This window comes from Dreissena polymorpha, chromosome 12 (assembly GCF_020536995.1).
Source record: "Dreissena polymorpha isolate Duluth1 chromosome 12, UMN_Dpol_1.0, whole genome shotgun sequence".
Classification (NCBI taxonomy): domain Eukaryota; kingdom Metazoa; phylum Mollusca; class Bivalvia; order Myida; family Dreissenidae; genus Dreissena; species Dreissena polymorpha.
This window is the reverse complement of record NC_068366.1, coordinates 35,503,324-35,529,179: the sequence shown is the minus strand read 5'-3', so window position 1 is coordinate 35,529,179 and position 25,856 is coordinate 35,503,324. Positions and strand designations below refer to the sequence as shown.

General features: G+C 35.3%; 1 protein-coding gene and 6 non-coding genes across 7 annotated transcripts in view; all 7 read right to left on the bottom strand.

The window, feature by feature from the left end:
* LOC127853018 (adhesion G-protein coupled receptor D1-like) overlaps nt 1-25,856 on the bottom strand; it is a 155,525-nt gene that overhangs the window by 124,339 nt on the left and 5,330 nt on the right. The gene's annotated exons all lie outside the window — the stretch shown is intronic.
* On the bottom strand, nt 602-683 carry Trnas-cga (transfer RNA serine (anticodon CGA)). The gene has a single exon. It is a non-coding gene; the product is annotated as a tRNA-Ser (tRNA).
* On the bottom strand, nt 1,205-1,288 carry Trnal-uag (transfer RNA leucine (anticodon UAG)). The gene has a single exon. It is a non-coding gene; the product is annotated as a tRNA-Leu (tRNA).
* On the bottom strand, nt 1,659-1,740 carry Trnas-cga (transfer RNA serine (anticodon CGA)). The gene has a single exon. It is a non-coding gene; the product is annotated as a tRNA-Ser (tRNA).
* Nucleotides 3,043-3,126, bottom strand: Trnal-uag (transfer RNA leucine (anticodon UAG)). Its single transcript has one exon. It is a non-coding gene; the product is annotated as a tRNA-Leu (tRNA).
* On the bottom strand, nt 4,206-4,287 carry Trnas-cga (transfer RNA serine (anticodon CGA)). The gene has a single exon. It is a non-coding gene; the product is annotated as a tRNA-Ser (tRNA).
* Nucleotides 5,291-5,363, bottom strand: Trnas-cga (transfer RNA serine (anticodon CGA)). Its single transcript has one exon. It is a non-coding gene; the product is annotated as a tRNA-Ser (tRNA).

The window sequence follows — 25,856 nt, the reverse complement described above, 5'->3', positions numbered from 1 at the left end:
TTTAGATAAACTTAAATAGATGCTTTTATATCAATCCTCTTCAAAAGCATCGTCACACCATTACTGTCAGTACTTTGATTTATATTCGGTTTAAGCGATTATAAAGCATTTTTAGTTGTTCGCTTGCGATCATCTAAGGTTAGTAGCACGCGTTTCAAGCCATTTCTCTCTTAACTACGATAAACCTGATAACTGCCGCATCTGCCACATATGCCGCATTCGCGCGAGAAAGAGTTGTATCATTTATGCAAGAGGTTTGAGTTCTTCAACTATATTCATTCACAAATGGTTCGAGCCCAGTTGAGGGTTACTTATTTTCCCTTTCTTTAATTTTATTATCGATTTTTACTGTAGCTTTCGAGTCAAACGCCTTAACCACTCGGCCACCACGACAGTCTTAGTGCCTTATAATTGTCTCCACACACATGCCATTGTCCGTTCTTAAGGCGTTCGTATAGCATAAGCATAAATGATTACAAATAGACAAAAAGCATATGAATAAAAATATACGTTTTCTCTTAAAATGTAAAACATTAGAAATATAGGGCTCAGCAAGAGTTCATTAATGATTACTTTAAAAATATTTGTAAAATAAAAAAAACGTCGTGGACAGGATTCGAACCTGTGCGGGCAGAGCCCATTTGATTTCGAGTCAAACGCCTTAACCACTCGGCCACCACGACCGACTGTCTCCGTAAGTGGTTGTTCGTTAAGCCAAGTGGGCGGTACACTCGATTCTCGCCTAGTCCTTTCCAGGAAGTATGTGAGTTTACTTGGTTGTCATAATACCCGACACGTGAAGTTTCCTGCGGGTAGTCCTTCCCTTCCCCGAACTTAAGACCACACCAGCATTAAACATCTTTCAACAATAGCTGGAAAATGCAGCCATAATTTAAAATGTGTCCAACTTTTTTTAAGCCTAGTAAGCTAATAAGATACGAATGCTGGGACACATTCCAGGTCCACATTTAATCCACCATCACACGAAAAGTACCTCGGAAACTTAGGAATACACACAGTTCTTCCATTCATTTAGAAGTCCCTGTTCAGGTCTAAACATGACTTCCAATATTGTATTTAGGCATTAAACTGGTGGTAGCTTCAATAAGATAAACACAATATGTATTACGATAAAGAGAGGAACATAAAAGTGTTTTTATAATAATTGTAGTCAAATACTATTTATTCCGTGAATAAAACTTTTTGTCAGGAGTGGAATTTGAACTCACGCCTGGAGAACCAGACTGCGACCTAAACGCAGCGCCTTGGACCGCTTGGCCATCCTGACTCACAAACTCAACCAATAAATCGTAAAACTACAAGGCGGGTATAAAATGATAATAAACAAACAATGTTCAAACTGGTGGATGTCCGCTTCGATTTATTACCGTTATAAAATGCGAGTATAATATTAATTGTCTGTATTCACAAGTCAGATTTTAAGTTAACTCAATAATTGTCTAATTATTGTCTACACACACACGCCATCCCCCAACCTCTAAAGACGTTCAAATTCCATAAGCAATATTTATAACAAAAAAAGTAAAGGGCATATTAATCAAATATACGTGTCCTTTTGAAACTAAAGCGTCAGACATTTTGGGATCAGCAAGGTTGCTCTGATGGTAACTTTACAAATATTTGTAAAATAAATATCACGTCGTGGACAGGATTTGAACATGTGCGGGCAGAACCCATTTGATTTCGAGTCAAACGCCTTAACCACTCGGCCACCACGACCGAATGTCTCCTTATGTGGTTGTTCATTAAGCCCAGTGGGCGGTACACTCGATTCTCGCCTAGTCCTTTCCCATAAGCATGTGAGTTTACTTGGTTGTCACCATACCCGACACGTGAAGTTTCCTCCGGGTACTCAGCCCCTTCCCGAACTTAAGACCACGCCAGAATTAAACATCTTTCAAAAATAGCTGGAAAAAGCAGCCATAATTTAAAATGTGTTCCAACTTTTTCGAAGCCTATTAAGCTTTTGAGATACGATTGCTGGGACACATGCGAGGTCCACATTTAATCCACCATCAGACGAGAAGTACCTCGGAAACTGAGGAATACACACACAGGTCTTCAATTCATTTAGAAGACCTTGTTCAGGTTTAAACAATGACAACATTATTGTATTTAGGCATTATACTGGTGATAGCTCTAATAGGATATACACAATATGTATGACGTTATAGACAGAAACAAATAAAGTGTATTTATAATAATTGTAGTCAAATAATATTTATTCCGTGAATAAAACTTTTCGTCGGGAGTGGGATTTGAACAGACGCCTGGAGAACCAGACTGCAACCTGAACGCAGCGCCTTGGACAGCTCGGCCATCCTGACTTGCAAACTCAGCTTATAAAATTGTTATATTACAACAAGGATATATAATGATAACAAACAATGTTCACACTGGTAGATAGCCGCTCCGTTTCATGACGGCTTTAAAAGCAAAAGGCATATGAATAAACATATACGTTTCTTATTTAAAAATTTAAAACTTTAGGAATTTTTGGATTAGCCAGGATGCGTTGATGATTATTTAAAAAATATTTAGTACATTAAAAACTCGTTGTGTTCATGTATCGAACCTGTGCGGAAAGAGCCCATTTGATTTCGAGTCAAACGCCTTAACTGAACACCACGACCGAGTGCTTCCGTAGGTGGCTGTCCGGTTAGCCAAGTTGGCGGTACACTCGATCTTCGCCTAGTCCGGAAGCATGTGGGGTTTCCTCCGGATACTCTGCCGGTCCCCTCTCCCAAACGAAAGAAAAGAACAGGATCAAATATAATTCAGAAAAATCTGAAAAATGCGGCTTTAAATCAAAATTTGTCCCCATTTCGTGAGTCTAGTAAGCTAATAAGGTTTGCTGGGACACTTTCCAGGGCCACATTAAATGCAGCCTCAGTTAAGAAGGAACTCGTTAACTTCGAAATACACACACGGTTCATCAATTCTTTAAAAAGACCCTGTTCAGGTCAGGACTTCTAATACTTATTTAAGCCAAAGAATAGTAATTCCGTGAATAAAACTTTTTGTCAGGAGTGGGATTTGAACAGACGCCTGGAGAACCAGACTGCGACCTAAACGCAGCGCCTTAGACCGCTCGGCCATCCTGACTTGCAATCTCATCTAATAAATCTAATCTAAAGCTAATGTTGTCAAATTACAACACGGTTTATAATGATAACAAACAAACAATGTTACATTATTAGATATCCGCTCCGTTTTATGGCGGCTTTAAAATGCGCATACAAGATAAATTTCCAATATTGCACTTTTACGACATTATACGGAGGGTAGCTCCAATAGGGTATACACAATATGTCTTACGTTAAAGAGCAAAACAAATATTGTGTATTAATAATAATTTTAGTCAAAGAATATTAATTCCGTGAATAAAACTTTTTGTCAGGAGTGGGATTTGAACCCACGCCTGGAGAACCAGACTGCGACCTGAACGCAGCGTCTTGGACCGCTCGGCCATACTCTAATGAATCGGAATATTACAATACGGGTATATAATGATAATAAACAAACAATGTTCAAACTGGTCGATATCTGCTTCGTTTTAATACCATGATAAAAATGCGAGTATAAGATTAATTTTCTGAATTCACAAGTCAGATTTGAAATTAAATCAATAATTGTCTAATTATTATCTACACACACGTGCCACCCCCCCCCCTCCAACCTCTTAAGGCGTTCGTATTCTATAAGAAAAAAAGACAACAAAAAGGCACGTAGCATATTAATAAAATATACGTTTTCTTTTGAAGCTAAAAGCGTAAGACATTTTGAGATCAGCAAGGTTACTCTGATGTTAACTTGACAAATATTTGCTACATTAACAACTCGTCACGGACAGGATTCGAAGATGTGCGAACAGAGCCCATTTGATTTCGAGTCGAACGCCTTAACCACTCGGCAACCACGACTGAGTGTCTCCGTAGGATTGGATTTCGAGTCAAACGCCTTAACCACTGGCCCCACGACAGTCTAATAGTCTAATAATTGTCTACACACACGTGCCATCCCCTTTCAAAAGGCGTGTGTATAGCATAGGCAAAAATGATAACAAAAAAGCGGAAAGCATATGAATCAAAATATTTTTTCTCTTCTTATTTAAGACATAAGAATTATTGGGATGAGCAAGATTGCATTTATGATTACTTTAAAAATATTTGCTAAATAAAAAACGTCGTGGACAGGATTCGAACCTGTGCGGGCAGAGCCCATTTGATTTCGAGTCAAACGCATTAACCACTCGGCCACCACGACCGAATGTCTCCGTAGGTGGCTGTTCGTTTAGCCCTGTGGGCGGTACACTCGATTTTCGCCTAGTCCTGTCCCGGAAACATGCAGGTTTACTTGGTTGTCACCATACCCGACACGCGGGGTTTCCTCTGGTTACTCCGCGTCCTCCCCAAATTTAAGAAGATATCAGAATTAAACATCGTTCAAAAACAGCTGGAAAAATGCAGCCATAATTTAAAATGTGTCCCAACTTTTTCTAAGCCTATTAAGCTAATAAGATACGAATGCTGGAACACATTCCAGGTCCACATTTATTCCACCATCAGACGAGAAGTACCTTGGAAACTTAGGAATACAAACACAGTTCTTCCATTCATTTAGAAGACCCTGTTCAGGTCTAAACATTGATAACAGGACTTCCAATATTGTACTTAGGCATAAAACTGGTAGCTCCAATAGGATATGCTCAATGTGTATTACGTTATAGAGAGGAACACATAAATTCTATGTATAATAATTGTTGTCAAAGAATATTTACTCCGTGAATAAAACTTTTTGTCAGAGTGGGATTTGAACCCACGCCAAGAGAAGCAGACTTCGACCTGAACGCAGCGCCTTGGACCGCTCAGCTTATTAAATTGTAATATTACAACACGGATGTATAATGATAACAAACAATGTTCACACTGGTAGATTTCCGCTCCGTTTTATGACGGATTTAAAATGCGCGTAAAAGATAAATTTGCTGTATTCACAATATAAAGAAGTGAAGCTCCAGCTGTTGGAGTATATATTCAAGTCAGATTTGTTTTAAACGCAATAATTGTCTAATAATTGTCTACACTCTCGTGCCCCACCCCCTTCTTAAGGCGTTCGTATAGCAAAAGCAAAAATGAAAACAAACAAGCAAAAAGCATATGAATAAACATATACGTTTCCTCTTAAAATTTAAAACAAAAGAAATATTTGTATCAGAATGGATGCGTTGGTGAAAACTTTAAAACTATTTGAAACATAAACAACTCGTTGGGTACAGGTATCGAACCTGTGCGGGCAGAGCCCATTTGATTTCGAGTCAAACGCTTTAACCACTCGGCCACTGAGACCGAGTTTCACCATAGGTGGTTGTTCGTTAAGCCCAGTTGGAGGTGCACTTGATATTCGCCTAGTCCTTTCCGGAAGCATGTGAGATTGCTTCGTTCCCACCATACCAGACAGGTGGGGTTTCCTCCGGGTATCCCGCCGCACCCCCCCCCACCAAACAAAGGACAAGACCAGAATTAAATATAATTAAGAAAAATGCTGGAAAATGCAGCTTTAAGTCAAAATGTGTCCCCATTTCGTGAGACTAGTAAGCTAATTAGAAAGGTATGCTGGGACACTTTGCAGGGTCACATTTAATGCAGCCTCAGTTAAGAAGGAACTCGTTAAGTTCGAAATACACAGACGGTTAATCAATTCCATTAGAAGACCCTGTTAAGCCCTGAACATTAAAAATAGGACTTCCAATATTGCACTTTTACGACATTATACGGAGGGAAGCTCCAATAGGGTATACACAATATGTATTACGTTGAAGAGCAAAACCATTATTGCGTATTGATAATAATTGAAGTCAAAGAATATTAATTCCGTGAATAAAACTTTGATTAGAACCCACGCCTGGAGAACCAGACTGCGACCTGAACGCCTTGGACCGCTCGGCCATCCTGACTTGCAATCTTAACTAATGAATCGTTATATTACAATACGGGTATATCATGATAATAAACAAACAATGTTCAAACTGGTAGATATCTGCTCCGTTCTATTACCGTTTTTCAAATTTCTGTATTCACAAGTCAGATTTGACGTTCGTATGGCATAAGCAATCAAAGCGCTGAAGGCGCTGAAGTTGTTCGCTATTGCATAATTTAAGACGCAATTCATTTGTTTCAAAATAAATCGCAAGTGTGCAATGAACACAAGCCATTCAAATTTATAAAGAGTGTGTCTTAACGCACGGGTCGAGATGTGTGTGCACTTTTTATCATCCTATTTATTTTATAAGGATAACTTAGACAAAATAACAACAACATGGCCTTTTTTGATGTTCTGAAAGCGTATAAAGTATTATGAAAATGGTTATGAGAACTGAATATAAAGAAAATTTGCAATCACCATCATATTAAACGAATATTGTTGGAATATCGAATAACTATCTCACTAGGAATATACGTTCATGATGGAAATTCCCTGTACAAAACTGATTTTAGACACTATATAAATTTTTACTAACGAATTGGGTAGTCATAAAGACAGCCCTGTTGATCCATACTTTGTTATCCCCGAGCTTTTAAAAGCGTGGAAATATTGTATTGGTCTCCATCTTTCTGTCCGTCCGTTCGGCCACTATTTCCTCCTACACTATTAGTACTAGAACCTTGAAACTTACACACATGGTAGCAATGAGCATTTGTCGACGGTGACGGCGACGGAATTTTGATCGGACACCTAGGTCAAAAGTTATGGGTAAATAAATGGGTAAAATGGGTTAAAAAAAACTTATTGTTCTAATAAAATGCGATGCATATGATAATAACATTTGACCCAGGGGTCAGATCAAAATTCCAAATAGTGCACCGTCGCATATATGCTCATAGCTACCATGTGTGTAAGTTTCAAGGTTCTAGTGCTAATAGTGTAGGAGGAGATAGTGGCCAACCACGCCCACCCGAAATTTTGTTTTAACATAACTTCTTTATTTATTCACCAATTGACATCAAATTAAAACTTAACATCCCTTATGACAACACGATCTAACTCGACCATCCATATCCACATAACCCACCTCAGGGCCATTGATAAAGGTAAATGCATCTTGGTTCCCGTCCTCTTTCAAATTTATTGAGAGGTCCACGAATACTACTCCTCCGTTCCCCCAATTTTTTTTTCGTTCCCAATTATTTTCCTACCCAATTCGTTTTTCGTTCCTAATTTTTTTTCGTATCAAAAATTATTTGTACCCAATATTTTTTCGTACCCAATTTTTTTCAAACCCAATTATTTTTTCGTTCTGATTTTTTTTTTTCGTACCCAAACTTTTTTCCTTACCCAATTTGTTTTTCGTACCTAAATTTATACCGAACATCTCTTATGACAGCACGGTCTATCTCGACCATCCATGTCCACATTACATACCCTGAGGCTCCACCAACATAGGCCTTGCCCACCCAAAATTGCCTTTCAATATTACATATTTGCGGCGTGGGGATACGCGTCGGCCTCTGCCGCGCCACTTCTAGTTGTTTATGTATTACTTGTTACCCTAGCAGTACAAACGGTTTCAACAACTCTGACCTAAACATGGGTATAGAGCCCCACTGCGCTTTTTCGGCGTAGCTGTTTTACCCTGCTTTTCACTTTAAATAACTTCTTCAAAACGCCGACAGATACGCATGCATATTCGAATATTTCATATTCTGATTCGATATAAGACCTCTGAACGTTGGCTATATCACTGTGCGTGTGCTCAGCGTAAAGGATGTAGCACTGTTCAGTGTAAGGAATTCCAGACAACTCTCTGTATGTTCAAACAATACAAATTGTGGCCCAATTACAATTACGCGTTTAAATCCATCTCGCAGAATTTCAGGGTCAGTAGTCGTTCACTAAATCGTCCGGGAAATATATAATTGACTATCGATACACACAGTTTTGATTTTAAGATGAGAAAACAAACACTACCGAAATAGTATAGTGTAATGATAAGAGGAAAACCGTTTAATTATCCAAACACAAATGTTTGCCTTACTCTGTCAGCACGTCTGGAAATCATTCCTGAACGCCTGGATATGCTGCCCTTATTTACCAGCTTGCTATTTTGGGTTTGTAATAAAGTATTACGTTCTGTGATACTTAAAGCATTTTCGCTTGCAGTTGATTGCTGCTATTCAAAAAGACTCGCAAACTGGATATAAAACAATTAAACATTTGCTCCTATTTTAATTCCAGTATTATGCTCAGATAATGTAAAAACATTTTTGGAATACTTCACCTGCGCTATATTGTTTTACATGTTTGAAGATAAAATATATAACTCACACAAAGTCTTTGTTTATTTTACCTCAGAAGTATTTTACATTATGAAGTGATGTATTTATTAAAGAGTATGTCATAATAATGTGATCATTGTAAACAGAGTATAACTTATTAGACGTAAAACGCTTGTTTGTTTCCACGAACTAACTTTTGCGCATGAACTTGTTTGTCATTCGGAACATAGAAATCTGTTATTGTCGATTCCTCTATGTGTCTGCTTATCTCGGTACACTAAGTGAGCTTGACAACTTCGAATCAATATGAAGAAAGGGAATTAGGTTCTTCTTAGGAAGGTTTTTTGTCATGGAATTCCCTTTTTGAAGCCGTAAATAACTTGTATATATTACAGTGAAAGAAGTTAAATGTACATACATTAGCCCACCTACATACCAACATTTTTGACGCTTAATTTGGTTTAGTAAAAGGGATGTCAGCGGAATTGTACAATCAACCATTTTGATGTTAACGAAATTATTGTTAGCATGTTTGAAGTCCCTCCACGGTATCTGTAGTGCATGACAAAATAACTCTTCAATAATTACAAATTCTATAAAATTGTAAGACAAATGTAAACAATTATGCAACTTTTTATTTTAATGCTTACAACATATCATTGATTCTGAGTCACCTCACGAATTCAGCTCTTTTCCGGATACTTGTACATCATAATAAATTGTTTCGCTATAGTGTAAATTATAAAATCGTCTTGATAATGTTACAATTTGTCTTTTGCATTGTTGTTCCAATAGCATATTACATTCGTCCGATTGTGTTATCGACAGTCAATAACAAATTGGCATCATACGCGTATTCTTTCAGGGGAGTGGAGAAATAAAGTATTTGCAGAAATATTGTCGCGGTATTGTATTTAATTGTGAATAACATAGTAAAAAGGCAATTCTTTGTGGATAGACATTCTTTGATCGACTGACAAAAGAACTACTTATTCATCAAAGAAAATACCCTTTTAAGTCATTTTCGATTCCTTCAAAAAGGTAAAGACACTTTTCTTAATCCGTCAAATGTTCAACAAAACATCGCGTTATTCGAGTACATTCGATATTTTAAAGAAATCGAAAATTCTTTCTCACCGGTTTCATTCGCGTACTATATTCCAACACTGTTTTTCACATTGTATTTTAATAATCCATCGTACACACACACAATCGTTAAAATTAAAACGACTGCAGACATAAGCGTGATTATAAATACTTCACCTGCGCTATATTGTTTTACATGCTTGAAGATAAAATATATATCGACTGCAGACATTAGCGTCGTTGACCTGAATGACGTAATCAAGTAATTTCGTAAGCTGTGTAGTAAAATAAGGTCTAGCTGTGTAGTAAAATAAGCTCTTTTCGATTATATAAGCAGTTGTGTCAGCTTCTTAGCGTAGCGGTGAGAGTGTCTGTTTAACACGCGGGCGACCCAAGTTCAATCCCTTGGATAAACCTTATCTTTTTACAACGGTCGTAATTTGTTATATAAAATCATTTAGCTGTAGGATAAAATAAGAGTTTATATACTAAAATTAACTAGAGCTTTGTCACAGACGTGACGTATAACCCCACATGCCGCATTGACACAGACTATTTTGCATGCTGTCTTCATAAAACAAGATAATCTAAATTGTGATTTTTAAGAATTATTATGCCATTATTATTTATGGCCATTTCGACCTATGAACTCATGAATTCTTTCACATGACACGCCGTCCAATGACTGTGAACAAAATAAATGTACAGAGTCATTTTTAAATCTCACAATGAATGACATAGTTATGGCCCGGACAAGCTCATTTATGGCCATTTTTCACTTATGAACTCCAAGTTTGTCCTTGACCTTAATTCTTTCTCATGACACATTGTCCAATGATTATGAACAAATGTACCAAGTAATTTTAAAACCTCACAATGAATGGCATAGTTATGGCCCGGACAAGATCATTTACGGCCATTTTTGACCTTTGAACTCACAGTGTGACCTTGACCTTGGAGATATCGACGTAATTCTTTCGCGCGACACACCGTCCAATAATGGTGAACAAATGTGCCAAATGATTTTAAAATCTCACAATGAATGACATAGTTATGGCCCGGACAAGCTCATTTATGGCAATTTTTGATCTTTGAACTCAAAGTGTGACCTTGACCTTGGAGATATCAACGTAATTCTTTCGCGCTACACACCTGCCAATGATGGTGAACAAATTTACCAAATTATTTTAAAATCTCGCAATAAATGATAAAGTTATGGCCCGGACATGCATGTGACCTTTGAACTCCAAGTGTGACATTGACCTTGGAGATATTGACGTATTTTTTTCACACGACACACCGTCCCATGATGGTCAACAAATGTACCAAGTTATTCTAAAATCTAACGATAAATGACATAGTTATGGTCCGGACAAACTTTCGGTTTAAAACACACTAAGTGACCCCGTGACCTAGTTTTTGACCCGGCATGACCCATATTCGAACTTGACCTATACATCATCGAGATACAACTTGTGACTAAGTTTGGTGAAGATCGAATGAAATTTCGGGACAGACCGACAGATCGACAGACCGACCGACCGACCGACCGACAAAGTGACTCCTATATAGCGCACATTACCAATGGTAATGGGGGTATAACAATATTTGCGGGGATAAATGCTCAATCATGCTTTACGAGTGAATTAAAAAAGGCAGCATTTGTTCGTATTTTGCAGTGTTTGAATAATAATTTTAGTTTGAACAAAAATCGTTTGTGCTTGAGTGTGTAACATTTGGTATACTGCTTAAATTTGAATCGAAGCATATAACAATATTTTGTCTTGTTACTCTGCTATTGCGTGTAATTTGTTGGGACTATTTCGATTGGCATGAACGGGGACGATCACATTTAAAAAAAAATTACTACGCAAGGTTAGATTCAGTTAATTTAAACTGTTTTTGCTATTGTTTTTAGCAATTAAAGACTGTTAAATTGTATCGGGAACAAATTAAATAAATATTGTAGGATAAACAGAATACTATGTTAGTGTGATTGTGAACTTGATTTTATGTGACTCGTCTCAGAAAGGCTTACACGGCTCGACAAGAAAAGCCATTTAAATCTTTTTTCAACTCGTCCTACAAATTCAAGGGCACAATCACACTAACATAGTATTCTCTATTTATCTAGTTTGTCCATTCAGTATACCTTTTTTTGTTAAGAAGATGTTCTTCCCATTCACTTCAATCCATGTTGACGATAGTTATAATTTGAATATGTTACGTTTTCAGTATCTCAAAATTAAATAAATGCCAAACACTAAAAGAAAAGAATTACATTCCCACTAAAATGTTTAGTAATTGAAAGTAAACCAAAAAACACATAATAAACGCTATTCACGGGTATTAAAATGATGTGTTTGTTCATGTGACTTCAATTTATTGCCGGTTTTTGGCCAGCAAACAATGATTTTGAAGGCATATATTTTATCACGAGGGTATAAGACCAAGTGGTAATGCACCATATTGTAAAAACAACCTGCCGAGTATGGATGCCTAGCTCATTAATCGATATACTAGTATGTTTAATCAAGTATCGAGCTGGTACGTAGACACTCGCCAAATATTTGATAACGTGCGTTAGGTACGGTTTCGTTGTTTCGAAATGTGCCCCAGCACTCCAACATAATTAACTATTCGACTAATGAAAGTTGGAAGGAATTTCATCATTATATGTGCAATTTCCAGCTAATTGTTTTTGTTGCTGAAAAATATTTTAATTTTGATGTGATATTGTTCGTTGTGGGTGGGGGGGCGGAGAAAACCCCACCTGTCCGGTATGGTGATTACCAACCGAACTCACATGCTTCCGGGCTTCCGGGAACAAGAATTTAACCCGTTTTGCCAAGATGAGAGGCGTATGTAAGAACCACTGCACTAACCGGACAGCCTGTCCGATCGGTGTGCGTGTGTCGGTATTTGAGGCTAAGTCATTAAATGAGTCGCGTTCTGAGAAAACTGGGCATAATGCATGTGCGTAAAGTGTCTTCCCAGATTAGCCTGTGAAGTTCGCACAGGCTAATAAGGGACGACACTTTCCGCCTTAACTTGATTTTCGGTAAGGAAGGACTTCTTTGAAACTAAAAATACCATAACAGCGGAAAGTGTCATCCCTGATTAGCCTGTGCGGACTGCACAGGCTAATCTGGGACGACACTTTACGCACATGCATTAAACCCAGTTTTCTCAGAACGCGACTGAAATAATCAAGCAATCTTTATAAATTCTAAAAGCGTCACGGAGTTTGCAGTTCGAGAAAAAAAGGAAAGAAAATAAATTAGAAAGAATGAACATGCCTAAACAGCCGGAGGTAATTTTTAACGAATGTATAGCAATCAATACTAATGATATCAGTAAATGCTGTTTCTCGTGAAATCGCAGCGCCGCAATGTACTACAAACTAGATGTAAAATGGACTAGATTGGAAAAACAAATCTCCATGCACTTCTAACGTGTCAAAATGAACATATCACTCAACTTTTAATGACTGAACAAGAAATCTTACTGTTGCATTTTTACATCGCCAATAACCCCTCACACAATATTATTTAATTTCAAACTATGGCTCACTTGCTTGATTTTGTTTTTTAATAGACTAAGTGTCGATTCGGGTTATAAATCCCTTTTTATTGAATCGCACAGACCGGGGAGATATAAGAATCTTCATGAACTTTACACTCGCGAAGATTTTTAGTGAAACTATAAGATCATTAATAATCAATAAAACCATGCAGCTTGGAAAATGTTAGTGCCATTTTACTATTACGTTATTCACATATTGACAAATTAAATAAATTGGCAAACCATATATAAAGACCATTTTAACTCCCCAAAACAAGTTCTCATTATTTAAAGTCTGATTTGCTTTATAATAACTGAGACAGAAACCATTATGTCTACGTTTCTGGCATTTAATTAGGTAAAGTCGACCAAACTATACGGAATTATACAGGCCTATCATTATACTATATTTTCATTTAAGATTTCAGTTGTAATTATAAATCGCATGCTGTTGAAATGAATAAATACCAACTTTAAAAATTACTTTTTACCAAAACTAAACGGAAACAAGTGTTTCTTTTCGACAAAAATAGATTACGTCTCTAATGCTCTCCTTCGCGGACATGTACCTGGCGTGATCGGTAACTTATGAGTTGTTGTATTATTGCTTTGGTAAACGCGCCGGGAACCACTATAAGGTAGATTTGTAAACATAACGTGTGCAACCATTTGTCAATCTATATCTTTAAAAAAGCATTTTACCGCCTCCAAATCCGATAAAAAAAATCACGGCAAATTCAGTAGGTCGGTTGAGAAGAGAAACCAAACATATTTTTATTTATGGTATATGTTCAATGAGTAAGCATTCATACAGTTAATAAAATCTGTATGTTCATCAAGTTTATCAATCCTATATTGTTTGAGAAATAAAGGCTTAAATCATTACTTAATACCTAAAGTATACATCAAAATTATGTCAATGACAAATAGCATGAAGGCTTAAAGCAACCTTGAAGGATTACGAAATTTTATAAATAATATAATCATGTACCGTAATAAAATATATTTGTTGCAGGTATATGTAAAGATTTAGTATAAAGATTTGATAATTCAGACTATCGAACGTTTTATATCACAATGCAACGTTTACGAACTTTTTATATACACCGCAGTTATGTAAACAGGAAATGTAATAAAAGCTTAATCGGTATAATAAGAACTGCTGATCTTCGCATGGACGATGCTTAAGATAAACGTGTGTTTCCCATGGTCCCAGAGTAGGTCTTCTTAGGCGGCGGCATGTTTAACCTTTGTTTCATTTCCTGACGCTCGACGCGATCTTCGAATCTAGTGTTCCAAACGTTTCCCTAAAAAAACAACGCCTTCTCAAAAGCTCGGCATTCCGCTTGCTCAGATCCTCGTTTTTAAATTTATCGGAACCATTAAATTTGTTTTCCTAATAAATGGATTTCACTTTCGTTTGACGACGCATAAATTTAACGATGCTGTTTCTGTTTTCGTTATTTTTTAAATTCCCAAACAATAAGCATTGTCCATATCAGAAGGTTTGAGACTCATGCGTAGCTTTTTCGATGTTGTTGTAAGAAACATTAATGTCAAAGCATGATGTGTAATAGCATAGTATATCGTACCATCAAGTCCAAGTGTGCACTTCGGGCATTAAATATTTTAAATTATACATCGTAAACAATAGAAAATGTTTCAAGACAGAAAATATGTAATAATTTGATGATTGTGTCCATATGTTTGTATCTGTCTAATCCTTTAAACACTTACATTTTGTATAGAATACGATAACATTTACGGTTCAAGTGGAAACTAGCCTTCTTTCAAAATGACTACCAATCCAATAAATTCAGATGTTTTACGCTATAATGAGTGAACATTCGGATCCGTTTATGTTCAATATTGTCCATCAAAATTCAAAATAAGCATCTCTTACTTATACTACTTTTTGTCTTATATTTCTCATGTATAATTCAAATATAATTCTTTGATATTGGAATAAGATTCAGTCGCTATTTACTCAACGGTTACATCTTACATAAAAATTACGTTATTGTGATTGAGGGATACTTGACATGTTTTAGTAAAGTGAACTTATGTACATTGGAGTATTAATCTAGTTGTTGCACTTTCCTTTCATTGTTGTTTATTTACACACGTATAATACTTATTTGGAAAGTATTTAAAGAATAAAACAGAGAAAGAAGCAAAGTTTAATAAATTATATACTCAGAACATATGAAAATCATTTATTAAATGAAACAAGTAAACGAAAAGGAAAAGTGAGAAATAATAAAGACATATAGATTGATGGGAAAAAGAATGCATTAAATAAACTCTTTGTTCAATTTACACAGCCTACCTTAATCTGTGCTGTCAGCACGTGTAGCACATAAGCCAAAAAGTATATATCCCAAATAATACATCTTAAACAAGCAAATCTACATTTCAAATAAACATCTATTGAAATGTAGATAAATATTTCATAAGCATATGTACGCGGCATTATTTGTTTTGAAGCGCTTAATTGTATAAACTAGCACTCGACATCTGTCAGAGTATAAATGTCAATGAATTAATTTGTGGCAGTTAACATTCTGTTGATATTTAGACACGCTCTGTTATATTCATTTTTACAAGATAACAGCCACAGCGCTTCAAGCACTGACTTAACTCGATATTATGCAACACGGACGAAATGCCATAAATCATTAGTTATAGGTTAGGAAAGACTATTGTCGTATTACCAGGAATATGAAATGAAACTGTTGGAACACAAAACACTCACAGTCCTTAATGGAGTGTTCTCTTTATGTAAGCGTTTTCAAACACAAACGGTAACACAATAGTTACATTATTTATTTAATTACTAATGCCACGACTTGTTCGAAGTGTTCCCATTTTTAAACCAAAGTAAAAACCTGTATAAATCATCATTCAAAGGAATTTATTATCATCATCATCATCCTTGCCTCTATCTAAAACTATAAACAGTTGGTAATAATAAACCGTGTATTCACGTGTACAGCTCGATAATTTTTCAAAATGCAAAGTAAATTAATTAACAAAAGCACGATCTTCCAAAATCATAGCTTGAAAAGTTATAAATGTACTTAAAAAATCGTTCAATTTAACATTACAACCTAGGATATCATAAAAAAAAATATGTAAAGCAGAAATTTTAATGTTGGACCTTTAAAAAATTTAGCCACTTAATCACAAGTCTGCAGTAGTTTCAACATCTAGTTTCTATTAATTGTAATTGATAATACTTTCTGATACGCGTCCAAGACGCTTTACAATCCATGCACGCGCATCGAAAAAAAGAAGAAAACAACGTGTTTCGAATGACGACCTAGGATTTGATGATATAAATAGGGGTAGAATAAAGTTGAATACATGTATTCGTACCGATCTCCATCTTTTCATTTACCATATCATATAATTTAACAAGCATATTCTGTGTGTACGACTATTCATTAGTAAAAAATGAAAAAAACATTATAATTTATTTTATTAATAACCACATAAAACAACTTTAATAAGTTTATGTATTGTATGCATGTTTTATTGGCAGTGTCTTCACGGCTTAATGATGCTCAAGAAAAAAGGAATAAGATAACTTACATAATGCAACGTCTTATTTACATCACTTATTTAGTCGAAACTACTTGTTCAAATGATTTCTTAGTATTTCCGATTACCTAGTAAGTCTTTCCCTCAAATTAGTTGTGCCGTTGCCAACACGTATTAAGTAATACTCACGACTTACTGAGTAGTTCCCACAGTAAATTCATGGCAACTAGATACTCAACGAGGTAACGGCATAAATACAAACAATCAATATGTCATCTCTGTTCCACTGTAGTATACAAACTTATATTATGTCGACTGTGCATTTACATCTATATTTATGTTATGTTGTTTTATACCTAGAAAGTTTCAAATATACAATTATCTGAATAAAATGTGTGTTTCAAAACAATTCATTCAAAACATCAAAACGTACCTTGTAAAATACGATACACGACCAAATTGTTTAAATAAAGATGGTACAGACTACGTGCACATTAGCCATTTCAACACATGATTACTTGCAACAGAAGTGCTATGAAACTAATTGCTGTAAACTAAAATTTGCTTAAAACCCAAAACGCCATTGCTAAAATTGTATTTCTGTGCTTTCTCGTTTAGTAGTTATGCTTAGAGGTGCTAAGAAATGGCATTTGTGAAACTTAATTTTGCGATCATGTTTTAATGATAATAATATGACAGAAACATACGAACGATCCACTTTTTTGTTAAATTCAGCCAATGATGTTTTACTCTCCAATGAATACATGTGATGTCACGATATTAAAATGAAAATATATCTTAAAAGCTTGTAACATAAACACTCAAAATCAACGACTATTTAGAAAAATAAAATTAACACATACAAAGCTCAGTGTTTCTTATAGCTATAGCCAAATGTTCAACGCTAGTGTGGTATGGTAACATAGCTTCAACATGATACAAAAGGCTCTTTTTTTGTGGGACAATATATTCCATGTTAATTTCCCGAAAGGGTATCTATTCATTCGACACATGAACACTAACATGGTACTTGAACATGTGTTGAATATATTGTCCCACAAAAAATATAAAAGAGCATTTTGTATTCGTTTTCATATAATCTTGCAATATGACAATAAAATGGGACATGTCCTCAAGTACATGATTACAATAAGCATACTCAAATAATTGTAAAAGTTAAAAATTTAACTTGGCAATAAAAGCAACACACGATGAAAAAATAATTGTTTCAAACAAATATAAACATTTTCTTATCGCCTATCGCGAGCAATTATTAAATGTTAACTTGTTTTAATAGATTAAAAATAATGTACTAAATAATGCTCGGGGTCTAAATGTATTTCAGACCTACCGTTGATGGTAGAACGCATACATTGCAAATCTATTTTCAGATAGGATAACTAATCGTTTTTCTAATCTAATAGTCGCAACAAATAGAATAAAACAGAATTAAAATACTTGGAATTAGTATAAAAAAGTGAAAGTGGCTAAACAAAGTGGAGCAATGTAACGTAAAATAATATAGAAACCTAATTCTCACGAAATCCATGTGCAGTGAAAGCAATAATTTGAATTCAAATACTATAAACTCGATCACAAACCTAAATTTAAAATAAGCTCTTCATGACATATTATGATAAACATCAAAGTCCCCGACGATTGATCCTTTCCGTTTAGAACTATAAGAAGTTGAAGTTACTCAAAATAATAATAATAATAATAATAAATAATAATAATAATAATAATAATAATAATAATAATAATAAAAATAATAATAAAATAATAATAATAATACAAGTATTATTATAAAAATGATTATTATCATCATTAGATATTTCAATTATTGTTATAATTAGCAATAGTACATCGAAATCAAAAACCGACCTGGCTGCATATTCAGCTCTGATTTTTGATCTACATTAAAATCATTTGATAGGCACCACAATGCAGCATAAGCTCAAAATATTAAGTACAATACGAAATAAAAATATTTCAAATCAAATACAGACCTTTACGCCTTTGATCGAAAATTTATTTCGCGATACTTGTTCTTTCCATTGAGAACAATAAGAATAAAACATTACTCAAAATCAAGATTTGACCTCAGATGTAAATTGAAATACTTTTTCATGCACCGCATTCCCGCGACATCAGCATTGAATTTCTTTATTAAGAACAAGAAAGCAATTGATTCAAAGCATCAGAAAGGCGCCATTAAAAGGTGAATATTTTTTTCAAAATAAAACAATATCAGGCCTGATTGTTGGACATTAATTACTCAATCAGACTACTCAATCGATTATATAACGACACTAAGTTTCAATAATCGTTATGAAGATAATTAACCTATGCAAAATTAAACAATGCTCACAAAACAAGCAATCAAAATTTAGCTCCAATGCTTATCCTTTGAACTTATAATCTAAGGTACCCTACAATCACTCATAATAACATTCCCAATAAAACCAGTGGGGGCCTTTAACTTGAAGCAACCTTGATGCTAGTTTTCTCGTTATAGTACGTACTGTCACCCTCGTTGATTTTTGATAACCTCAAAACGCAGGTATATAACGAGACCTCGTAAACAGGTGCATTAAGTTATCAGCACAAAATCGACCTCATTGCGATATCGTAAACACTCATTGGAAGCAGATCGATGCACATGCATGTCTATTACATGTATGATGATACAATTTGGTTATTTAATCATTTATAATGTGGCTTTCAGAAAATTCTTCAATATCAACAATAGCAATTATTACATGTAAATTTTAATATGTTAATGTTGATTTGACCCACGATTGATGGGTTAAACAATGCTGTTCTTTTACTCCACAATTATTATGAATGTGCTACTTTACATGAACGTCAGCTTGATTAGAAAACATTTAATATAATTTAAATATAATAAAGCATTGAGAGATCTAAAAAAATATGTTGGATTATAAAGGTGCATTAGGCTCTGTGTGTTTGTGCTTTTATACCCACGTTTTTCGGAGAAAGTGGGGATTATGTGGTTATCTCCGCCGTCCGTCCGTCCTGGCCACTATCTCCTCCTACACTATTAGCACTAGAGCCTTGAAACTTACACACATGGTAGTTATGAGCATATGTGCGACGATGACAGCGACGGAATTTCGATCTGACCACTGGGTCAAAAGTTATGGGAGTTGGGGTGGGGCCGGGTCAGAGATTTTTCTGCGACCGCGATTCGAAAAAGTCTCATTACTACTGTGTCCCTTCAGATATTGCTTACATATTTGGTATGCATGTGTACCTAGACAACACCTATCCATGCGCAAACAATTTTTTACCTCTTTGACCTGACTTTGAACTTGGGGTCAGTTTTCAGGTTTCGAAATCTGATATCGCGATTCGAAAAAGGCTCATAACTACTGTGTCCCTTCAGATATTGCTGTCATATTTGGTATGCATGTGTATCTGGACAACACCTTTCCATGCGCATACAATTTTTGACCCCTGTGACCTAACCTGAACTTGGGGTCAGTTTTCAGGTCTCGAAATCTGCGACCGCGATTCGAAAAAGGGTCATACCTACTGCGTCCCTTCAGATATTGCTTTCATATATGGTACGCATGTGTATCTGGAAAACACCTTTCCATGAGCATGAAAGTTTTGAAATTTGGGTCCGCGTTCAGGTTTCGAAATCTGCGACCGCGATTCAAAAAATATCATAACGTCTGTGTCCCTTCAGATATTGCTTTCATATATGGTACGCATGTGTATCTGGACAAGACCTTTCCATGCGCATAACTTGTTTGATCCCTGTGACCTTGACCTTGAACTTAGAGTCCGCGTGATATTTTGAAATCTATTATGTGGTTATCTCCGCCGTTTGTACGTCCGTCCTGGTAACTATCTTCTCCTACACTATTAGCACTAGAACCTTGAAACTTACACACGTGGTAGCTATGAGCATACCGTATGTGCCGCAGTGCACTATTTGGAATTTTGATCTGACCCCTGGGTCAAAAGTTATGGGGATTGGGGTGGGACGGGTCAGAGATTTTCACTTATTTGTTTAGGTTATTTTACATTAACTTCTTCATTTCTATACCCATTTACTTCAAATTAATACTTAACATCTCTTATGACAATACGGTCAATCTAGGCATGGCTAAATTACCAACCCTAGGGCGCCCCTGGGTCAAACATGCGGCGTGGGGATACGCTTCGACCTCTGTCGCGCAATTTCTAGTATTTGTTGTTAGTTTTTCTATCTCTTGTATTACAAAGTTATATAGTGTATAAACTACGGAATACCATTAGTGCCATCGTGGTTACACATTCAAATCCAAAGGGCGACAAATGCGATTTTGCGATAGTACGATGGCGACAATGCGATAGTACGATGGCGATAATGCGATAGAACGATGGCGACAATGCGACAACGCGATAGTACTATGGCAACAATGCGATAGTCATCGTACTGTCGTCATCGTATTATCGAATTATCGCCATCGTATTGTCGCACTGTCGCATTGTCGTCATCGTACTGTCGCATTATCGCATTGTCGCCATCGTACTATCACACTGTCGCCATCGTATTGTCGCACTGTCGTCATCGTATTATCGCACTATCGTAGTATCGCATTGTCGCCATCGTACTATCGCATTTTCGACTATCGCCTTCCGGTACACAAACTATTCTTATTGCAGAAACAAAATATATGACTTTATAAAGATTTACTTTGAATGAGGTTAGCGTTATAATGAAATCAAATTCTTATTTAGTTATAGAATGGGTATTGATGTAAGTTTTTCCGAGTATTTTTAAAAGTGGCTCCATCTAGGAAAAAATACGATGTGCGCATGTGTACCGGAAGGCAATAGATGACAATGCGACAGTACGATGACGACAATGCGACAGTTCGACAATATATAAATGTTACATGGCTGACAGGGTGACAGTAAATTTGTCAACTTGAGGAAATACTGTCAACCAAGGCGAAGCCGAGGTTGACAGTATTTTTCCGAAAGTTTACAAATTAACTGTCACCCTGTCAGACATGTAATATTTATTTTATTATACCGAACAAACTTTTCAAACATGAACAATTTATAAGAACCATGAACAATTTTAATATTTAATAATTGTATTTAAATACAGCAATGAATAACCATTTATATTTTAATAACAAAACTAAAAGTACACTGGTTAACACAGTCAATTTCTTATCACTTGATTACGCAATTTATGACGTTGTAAACAGACGACAAAATGGCAAGCAATATTGCCAGCAAACGTTTTTCAACGATAAGCGAGGAGGATTTGAAGGTTAACACAGTCAATTTCTTATCACTTGTTCGGTATAATAAAATAAATATTGCATGTCTGACAGGGGTCAACCTGTCAGACATGTAATATTTATTTTATTATAACGAACAAACATTTCAAACATGAACAATTTATAAGAACCATGAACAATTTTAAGATTCAATAATTGTAGTTAATTTCAGCAATGAATAACTATTTATATTTTGATAACAAAAATAAAAGTTCACTGGCTAACACAGTCAAAGTATTCTTTCCTAATGATGCAGCACAATACCAAATGTCACTGGTCTCTTGAAATGATTATAACGGTCTTTGCCATAATGCTTCGAGTTTAGGGTTCAGTTTAGATAGGTACTTCTCAAAGTATCGAACTGGACAAAACGTTCTGCCAGGCTGCTCGTAGATCTTTCCTTCTCCTGTGGTATCATCAGGCGTATCGTCAATCCTAAAAGGATGAATTAATTTAATTGAAAACACTGGTCTGACATTTAAAATTGCCTGAAACCGAAAATAGATATTTTTGCTTAAAGATTATGCGGTTTCACCCAGGTGGTTTCACCACTAAAATTCCATGTAATTCATGGGTTTTTTTTCCTCTGTCAAACAAATTAACAGCCATCTTTTATAGTTATAATTCTTTGCAGTAACTGCCAGCTTTTAGTAAAATTACTACCATTTGAAAGGTTGGCATAATATATATTTTTTTAATTGAACCTACCCGTGATTTTTTGTTGATTCTGCGATGACCTGGTGTATAAACTTTCTCCCGGTTGAATCGTCATCGACCCTAAATTCTCTTGACCTCTCCTCAGAAGGAAGTGCATTAAGTTAAACCACACCCTGTTTTGAAAACCACATTGAGTGTTAATATGTTAATATTAAACGGTACACTGTTGCCACTTAATTTTTCCAGATCGCTGTCGGATATTACAGGTTTGTGGTCGACACTCCCATGTCCACTTCGCTTAAGCTGCTTAACTTTTGACTTGTAGGCTTCATTACTTGATGAAAATTGCTGGTCTTTCAAATTAATGTCATACGTGCTTAAGAGATGCTTGTATATTCCCTACTTCAGACTGTCCAAAGTTTTATTCTTTAGTTCCTCGCCGTTTTTCTGACGAACAGATGCATAGAAAAAGCGTAACCCAATAACTGGTTGTTAAGTTCCGCTGGATTTTCCTTGTCCTTGTCACGATCCAATGCCTTCAAAACTTCCTCGCTTATCGTTGAAAAGCGCTTACTTGCCATTTTGTCGTATGTTTACAGCGGAAAGGCAAAACTGCGTACTGCGCATGCGCGAATGGGACAGTATAATTTTCGAACAATCCGCACGTGGTTGCTAAGGCAGCGGGATACAGTATTTTTTGTACAGTAAATTTTTTCCCGCTGGTGGCACGTGATTGCTATGGCAGCGGGATACAGTATATTTTGGACAGTAAATTTATTCCCGCTGGGTCTGACAGTATTTCTATGTCACGATGGCCTATGGGAGTTTAGCATTGTCAATAAAAGTGAGGTATAATAATACGCATTGTCGCATTGTCGCCATCGTACTATCGCATTATCGCCATCGTACTATCGCATTGTCGCCATCGTACTATCGCATTGTTACCATCGTATTATCGCACTATCGCATTGTCGCCCTCTGGATTTTTATGTATAACCACAATGGCACTAACGGTTTTCCGTAATATGTTGTATGTATCACTGAAAGCTGTCTGCTAGTGTATAATATGAAGGTTGCGTCATGATCGCGCAGTAAATGCCTCCTTACGAAATTCAATCGTTCACAATTATGCTATTAACTGTATTGGCGTGGACAAGCGTAAAACTCGCAATGATTTTCGACTGATATTCGACATATTGAATAACGATATAGCGCTCGCGATCTCCGGAAAATTTGCTCTCCCACATGAGGCATTAACATCAACACATTAATCGTACTTTAATCGCACACACTACAATCAAAACGTCTAAGCAGCAAACAATTATTACAATCGCATAAAAAGCGTACAGTGACATTTTAAATGTAAGCTAGTAATATAAGATTGTAAGGAACATTTGCGTCGCCAACTTTTTGTTTCAATCCAAAATATCGCCGCGAATAAATGATCACTATACAGTCTACGTTGAAGTTGTTTATGCAACAACAATACAGGCTGTATGTGAAGGATTCTTTGCATAAATGCACAGATGACGAACGAATGCAACGTCCACATCATATTTAAAGAAAATGACCATTTGCAAAAATAACAAATTTCGATGGTTGAACATATTTATCACGGAAACGCCTACCACATGTTCGGAAATCAATCGGGTAACTCCGGTGACAGTTGGAAGCATTATATAGTAATTTAAAGTCATGTCTTCCATAACACTATAATTATATAAATGTATTATTATGATCACACAAAAACGGTTATTACTTTGTAATTAGTTGGTTTGCTTGGCACTCAGACATTCGTCAGGGAGAACAAAAGTTGCGGTAGACTTTTTATTGATGAGTTTTCTAATCATGTACGTGAAAAATGTGGTACAGCCATTTTTTTTACAAATGCAATCTCCGATGGAAGTTAATCTTGATAAATCTGCGAAAATAGTTTTCTTAATGAACGAAAATCGGAGAAGCACTTTTCGAAACCTTAACTTCGCAAATGTAAGTACCTTTTAGAAATGCCTCTTTGAGATTGATCTTGCGATTAAAGGCGCATTACTTATTCTTAATTAATGGTTTTTATTTGGTTTTAATAATATAATTTGCATTTCGTTCATTTATTATTTTTGATCAAAATCGGCTCTTTTTTAATTTCTTATGGGATATTTTTCCATGGACATAGTCTTATATTTGCAGATGAGAAAAGAATCCCATAGAAATTATGAAATGATAATGTAATCAAACATCATTTTAGGGCTTAATTATCGTTGACATTTTTAATGAAATAAGAAAATCCCATACTGAAGTAAGAAAAATGTAAAAAGAAATCTTATTTTTAGAGACTTATTCATTTAGTAAGCAATACTAAATTTTATCAAATGACGAACAATCGACTGGTTTTTAATGCCTTCAATGCCTGAAAATGGGATGTTTTTTTATTATATTCTAAAATGGGGAAAATCTAACTTTTAAAATAAGGAAAAAATAAATAGTAATAATCATAATAATTGACAAAGTAATAATAATAGTCTTATACAGATCACGTGTTCAGATGAGTTTAGATGAGAAAACCGCAAGACATATGTTAACATATGTAAAGACATGAGTTAAACAAAACGGAGTTTGAAAGTAGTTGATAATCACGAAATATATAAATCCTTGAACTTTGTTATCTTTATTAACCATAAGAGAAAATGAATAAAATAAAACAATACATGTTATAGAAACAAACAAAAACATACACATTTATTATCATATTTATAAGAAATTGAAGAAAATAAATAAGTTAAAAGAGAAATTGAATACGCCTATATACAAATACTATTTATAGAAATATAAAAAACCTAAAATACTTTTTGAAAAGAAGTTACAATCCTAATATCTATCTGACGAGGATACACATTGCATTAGTCTTTTGTTTAAGCAAAAAACAACACGAGTATGGTTATCTACTAGACAACGGATTTGCAAGTACAGTCAAATGTTCTGACTGTTTCACGATCAAACCTTGATTGCAAAATTTACTATCAAACTTAGTCAACAAAGAATTAATACAGTCCAGATTGTTATAATACAAGTCCATGTCCTTTGAAGTTTTATTTATCAAAATTAATTAAAAAAAATAATTTAAAACAAAATGCTGCAATGAAAAGCTCTTCAATGCAAAAGTAAAAGCGGTAACATATTGAGTATAAATTACAAAAAAATAAGAAAAACAAAAATTTGAAAATGTCTTTGCACTACATATTCACTACTTTTCAAACTGGTCAACTTCATGAATACATCTCACCATATTACAAACAATCATATTAAAAGCGTTCATGCATAATTGAATAAGGTTCGCTATTATGATACAACCCAAAGATCACGAATACAAGACTTATGATATCAATCATATGAGTAGAGCCGCCTT